Here is a 15813-nt window from a genome sequence, read left to right on the forward strand (position 1 = left end):
TCCAAGCTCATTCGTCGTTTTTCTATTGAGATGGAAGCAAAACACCTATGTTTGTTTTGCGCTGATTACAAACATGTCACTCTCCAATTTTTGGGTGAATGTGCATTCTAACCCCAAAATCACCAATTTGAAATAACCCCAATCAGAGCTTTATCATCTTCTTTTATGTAAATGGAAGCCAAAATACCTATTTTCTTTTGTTGGGGGTGATTCTGGTGCACACCCAAAAAACACCATGCGAATTGAAATAAGCCCAATCAAAGCTTATTTGTCGTCTTTCTACGCATATGGAAGCAAAAAGACGGTGCTGTGTTCTTTTGGTCTCATTCCACACAGTTTGCGATTTCTGCGTCAATGTGCATTAACACCAAAAAACACGACTTCAAATAAGCGAAATCCAAGATTCTTCTTTCTATGTAGCTGGAACCCAAAACAACCTTTTTGGCTTTGTTTAGGCTTATTACACTTTGCTGTGCTATTTGTGGGGCAATGAACACGAAAGAACAATCCAAGCTCATTCGTCGTTTTTCTATTGAGATGGAAGCAAAACACCTATGTTTGTTTTGCGCTGATTACAAACATGTCACTCTCCAATTTTTGGGTGAATGTGCATTCTAACCCCAAAATCACCAATTTGAAATAAGCCCAATCAGAGCTTTATCATCTTCTTTTTATGTAAATGGAAGCCAAAATACCTATTTTCTTTTGTTGGGGGTGAAAGCTCATTCGTCGTTTTTCTATTGAGATGGAAGCAAAACACCTATGTTTGTTTTGCGCTGATTACAAACATGTCACTCTCCAATTTTTGGGTGAATGTGCATTCTAACCCCAAAATCACCAATTTGAAATAAGCCCAATTAGAGCTTTATCATCTTCTTTTTATGTAAATGGAAGCCAAAATACCTATTTTGTTGGGGGTGATTCTGGTGCACACCCAAAAAACACCATGCGAATTGAAATAAGCCCAATCAAAGCTTATTTGTCGTCTTTCTACGCATATGGAAGCAAAAAGACGGTGTTGTGTTATTTTGGTCTCATTCCACACAGTTTGCGATTTCTGCGTCAATGTGCATTAACACCAAAAAACACGACTTCAAATAAGCGAAATCCAAGATTCTTCTTTCTATGTAGCTGGAACCCAAAACAACCTGTTTGGCTTTGTTTAGGCTTATTACACTTCGCTGTGCTATTTGTGGGGCAATGAACACGAAAGAACAATCCAAGCTCATTCGTCGTTTTTCTATTGAGATGGAAGCAAAACACCTATGTTTGTTTTGCGCTGATTACAAACATGTCACTCTCCAATTTTTGGGTGAATGTGCATTCTAACCCCAAAATCACCAATTTGAAATAAGCCCAATCAGAGCTTTATCATCTTCTTTTTATGTAAATGGAAGCCAAAATACCTATTTTCTTTTGTTGGGGGTGAAAGCTCATTCGTCGTTTTTCTATTGAGATGGAAGCAAAACACCTATGTTTGTTTTGCGCTGATTACAAACATGTCACTCTCCAATTTTTGGGTGAATGTGCATTCTAACCCCAAAATCACCAATTTGAAATAAGCCCAATTAGAGCTTTATCATCTTCTTTTTATGTAAATGGAAGCCAAAATACCTATTTTCTTTTGTTGGGGGTGATTCTGGTGCACACCCAAAAAACACCATGTGAATTGAAATAAGCCCAATCAAAGCTTATTTGTCGTCTTTCTACGCATATGGAAGCAAAAAGACGGTGTTGTGTTATTTTGGTCTCATTCCACACAGTTTGCGATTTCTGCGTCAATGTGCATTAACACCAAAAAACACGACTTCAAATAAGCGAAATCCAAGATTCTTCTTTCTATGTAGCTGGAACCCAAAACAACCTGTTTGGCTTTGTTTAGGCTTATTACACTTCGCTGTGCTATTTGTGGGGCAATGAACATGAAAGAACAATCCAAGCTCATTCGTCGTTTTTCTATTGAGATGGAAGCAAAACACCTATGTTTGTTTTGCGCTGATTACAAACATGTCACTCTCCAATTTTTGGGTGAATGTGCATTCTAACCCCAAAATCACCAATTTGAAATAAGCCCAATCAGAGCTTTATCATCTTCTTTTTATGTAAATGGAAGCCAAAATACCTATTTTCTTTTGTTGGGGGTGAAAGCTCATTCGTCGTTTTTCTATTGAGATGGAAGCAAAACACCTATGTTTGTTTTGCGCTGATTACAAACATGTCACTCTCCAATTTTTGGGTGAATGTGCATTCTAACCCCAAAATCACCAAATTGAAATAAGCCCAATTAGAGCTTTATCATCTTCTTTTTATGTAAATGGAAGCCAAAATACCTATTTTCTTTTGTTGGGGGTGATTCTGGTGCACACCCAAAAAACACCATGCGAATTGAAATAAGCCCAATCAAAGCTTATTTGTCGTCTTTCTACGCATATGGAAGCAAAAAGACGGTGTTGTGTTATTTTGGTCTCATTCCACACAGTTTGCGATTTCTGCGTCAATGTGCATTAACACCAAAAAACACGACTTCAAATAAGCGAAATCCAAGATTCTTCTTTCTATGTAGCTGGAACCCAAAACAACCTGTTTGGCTTTGTTTAGGCTTATTACACTTCGCTGTGCTATTTGTGGGGCAATGAACACGAAAGAACAATCCAAGCTCATTCGTCGTTTTTCTATTGAGATGGAAGCAAAACACCTATGTTTGTTTTGCGCTGATTACACACATGTCACTCTCCAATTTTTGGGTGAATGTGCATTCTAACCCCAAAATCACCAATTTGAAATAAGCCCAATCAGAGCTTTATCATCTTCTTTTTATGTAAATGGAAGCCAAAATACCTATTTTCTTTTGTTGGGGGTGAAAGCTCATTCGTCGTTTTTCTATTGAGATGGAAGCAAAACACCTATGTTTGTTTTGCGCTGATTACAAACATGTCACTCTCCAATTTTTGGGTGAATGTGCATTCTAACCCCAAAATCACCAATTTGAAATAAGCCCAATCAGAGCTTTATCATCTTCTCTTTATGTAAATGGAAGCCAAAATACCTATTTTCTTTTGTTGGGGGTGATTCTGGTGCACACCCAAAAAACACCATGCGAATTGAAATAAGCCCAATCAAAGCTTATTTGTCGTCTTTCTACGCATATGGAAGCAAAAAGACGGTGTTGTGTTATTTTGGTCTCATTCCACACAGTTTGCGATTTCTGCGTCAATGTGCATTAACACCAAAAAACACGACTTCAAATAAGCGAAATCCAAGATTCTTCTTTCTATGTAGCTGGAACCCAAAACAACCTGTTTGGCTTTGTTTAGGCTTATTACACTTCGCTGTGCTATTTGTGGGGCAATGAACATGAAAGAACAATCCAAGCTCATTCGTCGTTTTTCTATTGAGATGGAAGCAAAACACCTATGTTTGTTTTGCGCTGATTACAAACATGTCACTCTCCAATTTTTGGGTGAATGTGCATTCTAACCCCAAAATCACCAATTTGAAATAAGCCCAATCAGAGCTTTATCATCTTCTTTTTATGTAAATGGAAGCCAAAATACCTATTTTCTTTTGTTGGGGGTGAAAGCTCATTCGTCGTTTTTCTATTGAGATGGAAGCAAAACACCTATGTTTGTTTTGCGCTGATTACAAACATGTCACTCTCCAATTTTTGGGTGAATGTGCATTCTAACCCCAAAATCACCAAATTGAAATAAGCCCAATTAGAGCTTTATCATCTTCTTTTTATGTAAATGGAAGCCAAAATACCTATTTTCTTTTGTTGGGGGTGATTCTGGTGCACACCCAAAAAACACCATGCGAATTGAAATAAGCCCAATCAAAGCTTATTTGTCGTCTTTCTACGCATATGGAAGCAAAAAGACGGTGTTGTGTTATTTTGGTCTCATTCCACACAGTTTGCGATTTCTGCGTCAATGTGCATTAACACCAAAAAACACGACTTCAAATAAGCGAAATCCAAGATTCTTCTTTCTATGTAGCTGGAACCCAAAACAACCTGTTTGGCTTTGTTTAGGCTTATTACACTTCGCTGTGCTATTTGTGGGGCAATGAACACGAAAGAACAATCCAAGCTCATTCGTCGTTTTTCTATTGAGATGGAAGCAAAACACCTATGTTTGTTTTGCGCTGATTACACACATGTCACTCTCCAATTTTTGGGTGAATGTGCGTTCTAACCCCAAAATCACCAATTTGAAATAAGCCCAATCAGAGCTTTATCATCTTCTTTTTATGTAAATGGAAGCCAAAATACCTATTTTCTTTTGTTGGGGGTGAAAGCTCATTCGTCGTTTTTCTATTGAGATGGAAGCAAAACACCTATGTTTGTTTTGCGCTGATTACAAACATGTCACTCTCCAATTTTTGGGTGAATGTGCATTCTAACCCCAAAATCACCAATTTGAAATAAGCCCAATCAGAGCTTTATCATCTTCTCTTTATGTAAATGGAAGCCAAAATACCTATTTTCTTTTGTTGGGGGTGATTCTGGTGCACACCCAAAAAACACCATGCGAATTGAAATAAGCCCAATCAAAGCTTATTTGTCGTCTTTCTACGCATATGGAAGCAAAAAGACGGTTGTCAGAGTCACCCGTTTCGTCCCAGCTCACAAGAGACCCAACTCCGATCCGGTTTATTTACAGAAAGTCTTTATTGAAGATCATGGTTGCGTTTGCATTCCATCTTTGTGACTCTACGTCTGTAACGTTAGACCGCTGAAGTCCCCTCTGAATCTGTCCCGCCGAGGCACCAATTTAAGAGGCTAGTCCTGGACCACCTCTTCCTCTCCTTCCTTTTCCGCAGGGTCTTTCTGCCCCCCTGGGTTCCCCCCCGCCGGGACTCGCCCGAGGCTGAATCCTCTGACGCCTCTTCCCCCCCTCCTTCTCGCTTTGGGGCCGGGCTCCTCCCCAGGGCTCTCCTCACTTCCGCGCGCCTCTACATTTGAACTTGGCGCGCGTACGCTGCTTCTGACCTTTCTCTCTACCGCTACACTGCTCCCGGTGCTGCTCTCCACCCCTTCCGGCTGAGCGCCCTGCTCCGATCTCCTTCCCCTGTCTCTTTCTTGCTCTGCTCCCTCTGACACACTGGTAACTCCACCTCCTTCACTCCGTTCCGGCTGAGAAGCCGGCTCCTGTCTCCAACTCCCACTGGGGCTTCTCCCTTCGCTCCCCTGCTCCTCACTGCTTCCCCCTTGTCCCCCCTTTGGTCTGACCAGGGGGGCCCCCTTTTGGGAGTCGTCTGACTCACTGGTCAGACTCATGGACGACCTTTGGGCATCGTCATCCTCCTCCTCATCTCTCTGGGATTCTTCCCCCTCGCTCTCTGTCTCCTCCCCCATCTGCTCTTCTCTCCCTGAAACCCTGACATCCATCCCCCCCTCGAAGCCCCCCCCTCCCGCTGCCGGGGGCCGGTTGTGGAAACTGCGGCTCTTCGGGGGTAGGCTCAGGATACAGGTCGTCTACGTCAGTGTTTCCCAACCTTTTTTGGGCAAAGGCACACCTGTTTCATGAAAAAAATCTCGAGGCACACCACCATTAGCAAATGTTTAAAAAATTAACTCTTTGCCTATATTGACTATATATAAAGTAACTCTCTTTAATAGGATTCAAATAAACACAAAGAAAGTATTTTATAATTACTTTATTATGAAATAGTAAGTAAACAGAAATATGAAAAATTATAAAATACTTGATTCAGTGCGCAACCTGGGCCTGTTTGGCTGAACACAAAGCTGATATTCTGGCTGGAATCGAAGAAAGACACACACGTAGCTCTTCGTCAACAGCTCTCAGTCTCTCTCTGTATTTAGTTTTTATAGCAATCATGCTTGAAAAGCTCAACTCACAGAGATATGTAGTGGAAAATGGGAGCAATGTCAAAATAGCTTTGTTTGCCAGAAGGGGGAACTCCTTGGCAGTTTCCAACCAAAAACTGTCCAAAGGTAGATCAGCAAATCTTAGCTTGAAACCACGATTTTGTCTCAGTTCAGTTAGTTCCTCCTGCTCCTGTAAAGTCATGTCCTTTCCACCAACTGATGCTGAGCTATAAGGGTCCCTAACCCAGTCAAGGCATTCAGTGGAGACTGAAGAGAAATAAAATGACAACTTCCCCTCAAGAGTTTTTAAATGTTTAGCTATTATCTCACACAGTGCAGCAGTGTGAACACCTTGCCATTGCTTGGTGAGTGTGAACATTTCAAGATTGCCACTTTCCACGTGTTGATGCCAGAGTTGCAGCTTTGCACGGAATCCATTTATTTTATCTGTACTTGTAAGCAGGTTTTCATTTCGGCCTTGCATTCGTGTGTTCAGTTCATTCAGATGATGAAATATATCTGCCAGGTATGCCAGCCTTGCACACCACTCATCACTTGCAAGCAGTTTTGCGTAATCTGCCCTCTCATCTGTCAGAAACACTTTAAGTTCCTCCCGCAGCTCATACACACGAACCAAGACCTTGCCACGCGACAACCACCGGACCTCCGTATGAAACAGCAAGGTTTTATGCTTCGCTCCCATCTCCTCACACAAAGCTGCAAATATGCGACTTTTCACGGGTCGTGACTTTACAAAGTTTACCATGCGCACAACATCATCCAACACATGAACTAGGTCTGCTGGTAAAGTCTTGGCTACGAGGGCCTCACGGTGCAAAAAACAATGCGTAACAATAACATTTGGATTTCTTTCCTTCACTCTGCTTACAAAGCCTTTGGTGTGCCCGACCATGGCTGCAGCTCCATCGGTGCAGACACTTATGCAGTTTTCCCACTTAAGTCCTCCTTGTTCAAGGTATTCTGATGTGACCCGAAAAAATTCTTCTCCTGTTGCTTTTTCTGGCAATGCCTTGCAGAAAAAGAAGTTTTCTCTAATTGCATCACCATCAACAAAACGCACATTGGCCAAGAGTTGAGCATGTCCACTGATATCAGTAGACTCGTCCAGTTGTAATGCAAATTTCTCACTGCTATGGATCTTTTCCAAAACCACACTTTCAATGTCTGCAGACATGTCATCAATACGTCTGGAAATTGTGTTGTTTGAGAGAGGTACTTTGGCTATTTCCTTAGCTGCTTCAGGTCCGAGCATCTCCTCTACAATAGCTTTGCAGGCGGGAAGTATTAATGTCTCTGCCACAGTGTGCGACTTTTTTGTCTTGGCTATAAGTTCAGCAACGTGATAGCTAGCTTTAAGAGCTCTTTCATTTACCTTTGAGGTTTGTCTCATGAGAGTTGCCTGTTTCTCCGTGTTTTCACGCAGGCGAACAAAATAGTCCACATTCTTGTTTTGAAGCGAAGGGTGTTTCGTTTGGAGATGGCGTTTAAGTTTGCTTGGGACCATAGCACTGTTAGCTAGCTTTTCACCACACACCACGCACAGTGGAGTTGGTTGGTTTGCATCTCCGGTGAAAGTAAATCCAAATGAAATATAGCTTTCGCTATATTGCCTTGTGAGAGAGAATTTGCTTGAGCTAACCATCTTTGCTTTCTTTTCATGCCCACTCGTACTTGGCCTCTCATCTGGCTCCAAATTTTGTTCAGAGTCCAGTTCTTTTCTTTTCAAAAACTTTTCCATCACTGCAGTATCCGGCCTCTCTGCAGTGCCGACTCCCGTTGAGTCCTGGTCTCTGTGCTCGGGCGGGAAGGAAGTCGGAAGATGATGTCCTACTAGGATGATAGGTCCAGGCTGGAGTCCGGACCAATCACAGCCAGGCAAAAACATGCATACTGTGTGAGCTCAATGCAGCGGCTCATTTCTGCAAAGGAAAAAAAATGGGTTTAGATGGAGGGGGAGAGGCGGGGTAGTCGTTATACAGAACAGTTTTTACTGCCTGTATTACGGGCACGAATTATACATGGGAATGGCGGGAAGAGTGACGGCAGCACACGCAAAAGCGGAAGCCACGAGGTCCCCGAGGGCCTAGGCTGCCGCGGAACAGCGGTTGAAAAACACTGGATTAGAGAGGGCAAGAGCAAGGCAATTTCCATTGAGCTTCATGGCTAAGCAAGGAATTGAACTTCCAACATGGATGTCTTCCCCAGTTTACAGAAAACCTAAAAAGGTTGAAAAACACTAACAGCGGTTGAAAAAGACTGTAATAAGGCCACTGTCACTTAATGGCTGTATACGCTGTTAACCATCTTTCCCAAATAAATTTTATTTATACCCCGCCCTCCCCAGCCAAGACTGGGCTCAGGGCGGCTAACAACAAATTAAAAAACAAGTCAATTGAAATATAGTAAATAATAAAAAATAAGTCGAATGAAATAAAAACAATAATAAAAAACAAGTTGATTGAAATAAAAAAACAATAATAAAACAAGTTGATTGAAATATAACTTAAAAACAAGATTAAAATACAACATTTAAACATCAAAATGCGGTTGAGTTGCAGAATTCTGCAAGCAGAATAAATTCCACAGCCCCGATGCATTGGCACCTCGTGCCGTTTGAGTTGCAGAATTTATTCAGCACACAGAAAATGGCCTTTTGGGGGGTGAATGTGGATGAAGCAGGAAGAGAACTTAAAAAAAAAAAAGGCATGCATGAAATCTAGCCCCAAACACACACACGCACACTTTCCCCAAAGTGGTTGATGACGCAGGATATTTCCACATGCTTCAAAAATGCACATTAAATAAAATGAGAGAGAGGAGTGCACGCACTCACCTGCCAGCCTCGGAGCTGTGGAATGCAGCGACATGAAGCAGTCTGTGTCCTTCCAGGCACCAACTCAGACCTGCCGTGCTTTTTCGTTCCCCCGGCGTCGCTGCCTTCATCCAGCCGGATGCCTCTCCTGCCCAAGGGACGTGTCAGCAGCCACCCGGCGCAGGACGGCCCCACTTCCTGCTGCCCACAAGGCTTTGGGGTGAGAAACACGGAGGGGCAGGAGAGTGGAGGTTCCCTTAATTGGAAAAAGCAGGGAGGCAGGCTGCTTGATGCCTGCTGAAGGGAATCCCCCAGGCAGCGGAGCAGCTCGCCCGTCGAAGCCTGCACGGTGGCTGCTGCACGATCACCCGCCGCGGGGAGCCGGGGGCGGCGGCGCGGTTGCCGGGCAGCGGCGGGGGTGGTGGTGGCGGTGGCTGCTTGCCGCCCTCCTGGGCGGAGGCGGGCACGGTGGGCACCGGCACGGCCAAGGGCCCCTGCTTGGTGCCGTCGGATGTAGGAGCTCGCTCGCTCGCCGCCCCGCGTGTGCTCACCGAGCATGCACAGGCCCAGTAGCGAGCGGCGATCGGATGTAGCGAGCGGCGATGGGGCTAGCCGGAGAGGGCGAGCCCCCTCCGCTCCGGCCCTAAAAAGGGCAAGCCACGCCCCCTCCAGCCAGCCGATTGCCTGGCCAGGAGGCGTGGCCGGATGGGATTCCCCTGCTCTCGCGGGGGCTGAGATGGGATTCCCCGCTGACGTGGGGGCGGAAGAGAATCCCCGCTCACGTGGGGAAGGGCAGGCCCAGTAGCGAGCGGATGCGCAGGCCCAGTAGCGAGCGGCAATGGGATGTGGGAGCTCGCTCGCTCGCCGCACCGCGTGTGCTCGCCGCCGCCGCCCCGCCTCTCACTGCCCGACTCGCCCGCCGCCACGGAACACGAGGCAAAGCTCCACGGCACACTGGTGTGCCGCGGAACACCGGTTGGGAAACACTGGTCTACGTCAATGTTCTCTGCTGGCAGTTCTGTGTATGTGTGTTCGAACTCGGGTTCTTCACCCAAAGGCTTCTCAGTCTCTTCTTCCATTGCTACTTCCTCTGGTGCTGCCCGCCAAGGACCCATCATCCACCTCTTACGCCATTCCTCCTCTGGTTGCTCCTCCCACCAATAAGGGGTTTCCGTGTCCACCCCCGAGCACGATCCCCTGGGCGGGCTTGATTCTGGTGTTCTTTCCTCGGGGGAAGAGAAACCCCTGAACGTGCTATCTGACAATGTGGGTGTGAAAAGCCAGTCATCAAAGTACTCAGCTGGCATGGGTCTATGTAACACCTCAGGTACTGCTGCATGATCGCGTTGACCCTCTCTGCTTGGCCGTTGGTCTGTGGGTGTCTCGCCGACGCTAGGTCGATCTTGACGTGCAGGATACCCAGAAGCTTCTGCCAGAAGTTGGAAACAAATTGGCGCCCCCTGTCGGACAGGACGGACTGCGGTAGTCCATGCACTCTGAACACGTGGTCGATGAAGAGTTTGGCGGTCTGTTCTGCCGTCGCCACCTTGGCACAAGGAATGAAGTGCGCCATCTTGGTGAACAAGTCCACAACCACCAGCACCGCCGTCTTGCCCCTGGAGCTGGGCAGGTCAGTAACAAAGTCCAGTGCTACCCTCTCCCACGGTTGCTGCGGCGTTTCCAGCGGTTCCAACAATCCCGCCGGCTTCTGGTGTACTGGTTTGGACCTCTGACAGGTGTCACACCTGGCGACGTAATCCGCCACCTCTCCCCGCATCTGGGGCCACCAAAAGTCCCTGGCCACTAATTCTATTGTCTTCTCCTTGCCGAAGTGGCCCGCACTGGGGGCGTCGTGCAATTGCTGCAGAACCTTTGCGCGAAGTTCGTCGTTAGGCACGTAGAGGGCACCCTTGCGAGTTAAGAGTCCGTCCCGCAACTGGAACTCATCGTCTCTTTGCGACCCGCTGCGGAGCTCCTCCATCTTGGACTGTGCAAATTGATCCGCTTGCAACGCGCGTCGCACCGCGTCCAGGTCGACTGCGATGGCAGCGCACGCCCACGCCTGTGGTGCGAAAATGTGCTTCGCTGCAATTGGTGTCGTCTCCTCCAGGTATTGCGGTTTCCTGGAGAGCGCGTCTGCTATAACATTGGAGTCTCCCGGGATGTATTCTATTTTGAAGTTGAAATCCGCAAAGAATTCTGCCCAGCGCATGTGCCTTTGGGTCTGCAGCCTTGCCGTTCGCCAATACTCTAAGTTCTTGTGATCCGTGCGGACCTGCACTGTGTGCTTGGCTCCTATGAGGAAGTGTCGCCACGCTTTAAAAGCTGCATGAATGGCCAACAGCTCCCTGTCCCATATGGTGTAGTTCCGCTCCGTCTTGCTGAGCTTCCGGGAGTAGAAGGCACCCGGCCTCCAATTGCCTTGCGGATCCTCCTGCAGAAGGACGGCTCCAACCGCTCTGTCTGACGCGTCGGTTTCCACCCGCATGGGCCTGCCGGGATTCACGTGCAGCAGCTGCTCCTCGGAGGCGAAGAGGCTTTTAAGCTTCCGAAAAGAGCGCTCTGCCTGTTCCGTCCAAGCGAACTTCTTCTTCTTGGAACTGAGGGTGTCCGTGATTGCTGCCGTCTCCTTTGCAAAACCTCTGATGAATTTGCGATAAAAATTGGCAAAACCGATGAATCTCTGGACCTCCTTCCGATTGCGTGGGCTCTTCCAGTCCAACACCGCTTGGACCTTGACTCTGTCCATGGCCAGCCCCTCGTCGGACAGCTTGTAGCCAAGGAAATCCACCTCCGTCACATCAAACTGGCACTTCTCCAACTTGGCGTACAGCCTGTGCTCCTTCAACCTCTGTAGGACTTCCTTTACATCCTTCTCGTGAGCTTCCGGCGATTCCGAGAAAATCAGGATGTCGTCGAGAAAACATACACACTTCTTGTAGAGGAGTCCCGCCAGCACGTGATGCATAAATGCTTGGAAAACGTGGCTGCCATTTTGGAGACCAAACGGCATAACTCTGTATTCATACGTGCCTAGAGGCGTGAACATGGCAGTCTTCCACTCATCGCCCTTCCGGATGCGGATGAGGTTGTACGCTCCACGCAAATCCAACTTGGTGAAGATCTTACCCTTCCTAACGGTCGCTAGGAGGTCGTCAATCTTGGGCATGGGAAAGGCTTTGTGCTTAGTCAGTCTGTTTATGAATCTATAGTCCACAATGAGTCTTTTTTGGGGCGTGTCTTTCTTCTTCACAAAGAAAACAGGACTGCCTCCCACCGCTTTGGATTCCCGGATGAACCCGCGCTTCAGATTATGCTCTATGAACTCTCTGAGCTCTTGCATCTCGTCCTCAGACATGGAATACAGCTTTGCAGTTGGCAGCTGCGCCCCTGGCACCAGGTCGATCACACAGTCGTAAGGCCTGTGAGGCGGCAACTTGTCAGCTTCTTTCTCGCAGAAAACCTCCAAGAATCCCTCGTACTTGTGAGGCACTGCCTGCACCATGCCCAGGTGCAGTTGCTGCTCAGCTCCTTCCTCCTGATTGGTTTGGATGCAATGCTGAGCACAATACGATGAGCAGAAGGTGATCTGCCGCTGGTACCACGCTACAGCGGGACTATGCCTCTCCAGCCAACTCATGCCTAACACAATGGGCGTGTCTGACAGGTGGGTGACATTGAAGCTAATGAGTTCTCGATGATTTCCAATCTGCATCACCATGGGAGGTGTCTGCTGCACAACTTGCCCTCCCAGCAATTTCCTGCCGTCCACTGTGACCACGTTCAGAGGCGTCGTTGCAGGCAGGAGCGCTATGCTATGCTGCTTGACAAATTGTATTCCCACAAAATCCGCATTGCTTCCTGAATCAATCGTGATGGGAACTTCCAGGGATTGTCCATTTGGCAGCTGAAGGGTTGCAGTGAGTTGCACTGCTGGCTTGGGTGGTAAAGGGTCTGTGCGTTGCAAGGGTGCTGGGGACTGTTCTACAGATCCGCCTGGCTGAGCCCCAGTAGCTCCGCTTCCAGCCAGGCACTGTCGTTTCCCTGAGGCTGCTCTCTTTGCACCACTTCCGCTGCCACTGTTGCTAGAGCTGCAGTGTGTTTTTGGAGCCTCTGGGGGCACTCTTTCGCCATATGGTGTGCACTGTCACAGATGTAACATTTCCTGGTCCCTCTAGGCGGCTTCGCCTTCACTGCACCGGAAACAGGGGCTCTGGATGGTGTCTGAGCCCTAGCACCACCGATTTCCATCGGCTCTTCTCCTTGCCTCCCCAAGGGCGAGGGGTGCGTCTGGCTGAAGTCCCTGGGGACAAAAGGGGGGGTTCTCGCTGGTGCACGCGCCTGGGGTCCCTCCCCCTCGTGCCACGGGCGTCCCTCATGTCGGATTCCTATAGCCAAAGCCCGTTGCACTACGTCTTCTAGGGTCTGGGGTCTATCCCCCCTGGCGATCTCATCCTTGACGGGGGGGCTAAGACCTTCCCAGAAAAGATCTCTGACTGGTTTACTATCCTTCTCCCAGCCCAACGCAGTTAGTAATGCAAAGAACTTGGAATGATATTGACGTACAGTGGCTTTGCCTTGCCGCAGTCCGTGCATCTGTCTACGCGCAATATCCACATCCACAGAGGACTGGAAACAAGCATCCATCGCTTTAATAAATTCATCAGAATTGCGGCGGGCAGGGCCATCTTCGCGCCACAAATTGCGCAGCCAAGCTCTGGCCTCCCCATGCAGATGCGAAATTATGAACCCCACTCTCTCCTCCTCATCTTTAAAATCATGACGGAGTAAATGCAGTGCATACACGACGTCTGCCCTGAAGTTAGGGTAGTCTTGCAGGTTGCCATTAAAGTGCGTAACTAGGGCGCCCCCCCGCCGTCCAAGTGCAACGCCCTCCGATCTGGAACCCGGGACCCCTGCCCTGCCTGCCTGCTCCCACCTTGTTCGCAGGTCCTGGCAAGCCTTGTCCAGTTCGTCATTCTTCTTCTGCGATGCAATGACTGCAGCTGTGAGTTCGGTAACTTGATTCCTCAGCGTAAGCAGCTGTTCCTCCGCGCTCATGGCTGCTCCCGTTGGTGAGCTTTGCAAAAAAAAAATTTTTTTGCGTTCTGGAGAGGGGACTTACTGTCAGAGTCACCCGTTTGGTCCCAGCTCACAAGAGACCCAACTCCGATCCGGTTTATTTACAGAAAGTCTTTATTGAAGATCATGGTTGCGTTTGCATTCCATCTTTGTGACTCTACGTCTGTAACGTTAGACCGCTGAAGTCCCCTCTGAATCTGTCCCGCCGAGGCACCAATTTAAGAGGCTAGTCCTGGACCACCTCTTCCTCTCCTTCCTTTTCCGCAGGGTCTTTCTGCCCCCCTGGGTTCCCCCTCGCCGGGACTCGCCCGAGGCTGAATCCTCTGACGCCTCTGCCCACCTCCTTCTCGCTTTGGGGCCGGGCTCCTCCCCAGGGCTCTCCTCACTTCCGCGCGCCTCTACATTTGAACTTGGCGCGCGTACGCTGCTTCTGACCTTTCTCTCGACCGCTACACTGCTCCCGGTGCTGCTCTCCACCCCTTCCGGCTGAGCGCCCTGCTCCGATCTCCTTCCCCTGTCTCTTTCTTGCTCTGCTCCCTCTGACACACTGGTAACTCCACCTCCTTCACTCCGTTCCGGCTGAGAAGCCGGCTCCTGTCTCCAACTCCCACTGGGGCTTCTCCCTTCGCTCCCCTGCTCCTCACTGCATCCCCCTTGTCCCCCCTTTGGTCTGACCAGGGGGGGCCCCTTTTGGGAGTCGTCTGACTCACTGGTCAGACTCATGGACGACCTTTGGGCATCGTCATCCTCCTCCTCATCTCTCTGGGATTCTTCCCCCTCGCTCTCTGTCTCCTCCCCCATCTGCTCTTCTCTCCCTGAAACCCTGACAACGGTGCTGTGTTATTTTGGTCTCATTCCACACAGTTTGCGATTTCTGCGTCAATGTGCATTAACACCAAAAACCACGACTTCAAATAAGCGAAATCCAAGATTCTTCTTTCTATGTAGCTGGAACCCAAAACAACCTGTTTGGCTTTGTTTAGGCTTATTACACTTCGCTGTGCTATTTGTGGGACAATGAACACGAAAGAACAATCCAAGCTCATTCGTCTTTTTTCTATTGAGATGGAAGCAAAACACCTATGTTTGTTTTGCGCTGATTACAAACATGTCACTCTCCAATTTTTGGGTGAATGTGCAGTCTAACCCCAAAATCACCAATTTGAAATAAGCCCAATCAGAGCTTTATCATCTTCTTTTTATGTAAATGGAAGCCAAAATACCTATTTTCTTTTGTTGGGGGTGATTCTGGTGCACACCCAAAAAACACCATGCGAATTGAAATAAGCCCAATCAAAGCTTATTTGTCGTCTTTCTACGCATATGGAAGCAAAAAGACGGTTGTCAGGGGTTCAGAAGGAGAGACACAGGAGGGGGAGCAAATGGAGAGTGAGGAGGAAGAGGACGACGGGGGTGCAGGCAGTGACAGTTACCAGAGTCATGACTCAAGCCTCTCTAGCGAATCGGAGGACTCACAGAAGGGAGCACCGAAGGCCAGAGTGAGGGAGGTTCCAGGGGAGAAACCTCAGGAGGGAGGGGCCAGCGGGGAGTCCCTGAGCAGCAGTTGGAAGTCAGGACCAGCTTCCCCACCAGAGCGCAGTGGGGAGGGGGAATCCCAGGAGTCGGGACCAGTGTTCTCACCACCAGCGGGAGGAGAGAAGGCAGGTTTGGCCACGCCCACATCCGGAAGCGGGGAGACGGTCAGAAGGAAGGTTACCGGCTGGGCGCGCGCGCCAAGTTCAAATGTACAGGCGAGCGGCACAGCAGGGAGTCCTGACAGGGAGCCAGGTCCTAAAGCCCGCCGGAAGGAAGGGCGGGACTCAGGGGGGTCAGCGTCAGAGGAATCCAGGAGGGAAGTAACCCCAGAGGGCAGAAGGACCCAGAGAAGGAAGGAGCAGCGGAGGAGGTGGAGCAAGGCTAGAATCTTAAACTGGTGTGGCTTTAGCAGCGAGTCAGAGGGGACTTAGCCGATCTAGCGTCAAGACGTGGGTCTGCGCGCCCAGAGCTTGGAAATGGAAACTAAACTTCAATAAAGACTTTTGTATATAAGATCCACTGGGCGTTG

At 48.4% G+C, this 15813-nt stretch overlaps 1 long non-coding RNA gene across 1 annotated transcript; it reads right to left on the reverse strand.

Annotated features, from left to right (window-relative positions):
- Positions 1 to 5643: 5643 nt before the first annotated feature.
- Positions 5644 to 8967, reverse strand: LOC309359374. The gene is made up of 2 exons (XR_014163823.1): positions 8688 to 8967; positions 5644 to 7773 (listed from the first exon to the last, which is right to left on the reverse strand). It is a non-coding gene; the product is annotated as an uncharacterized lncRNA (long non-coding RNA).
- Between the last annotated feature and the right edge of the window lie 6846 nt (positions 8968 to 15813).

The sequence above is a fragment of the Podarcis melisellensis genome (genome assembly GCF_964234715.1).
Source record: "Podarcis melisellensis genome assembly, chromosome: 16".
In the NCBI taxonomy this organism is placed as follows: Eukaryota; Metazoa; Chordata; class Lepidosauria; order Squamata; family Lacertidae; genus Podarcis; species Podarcis melisellensis.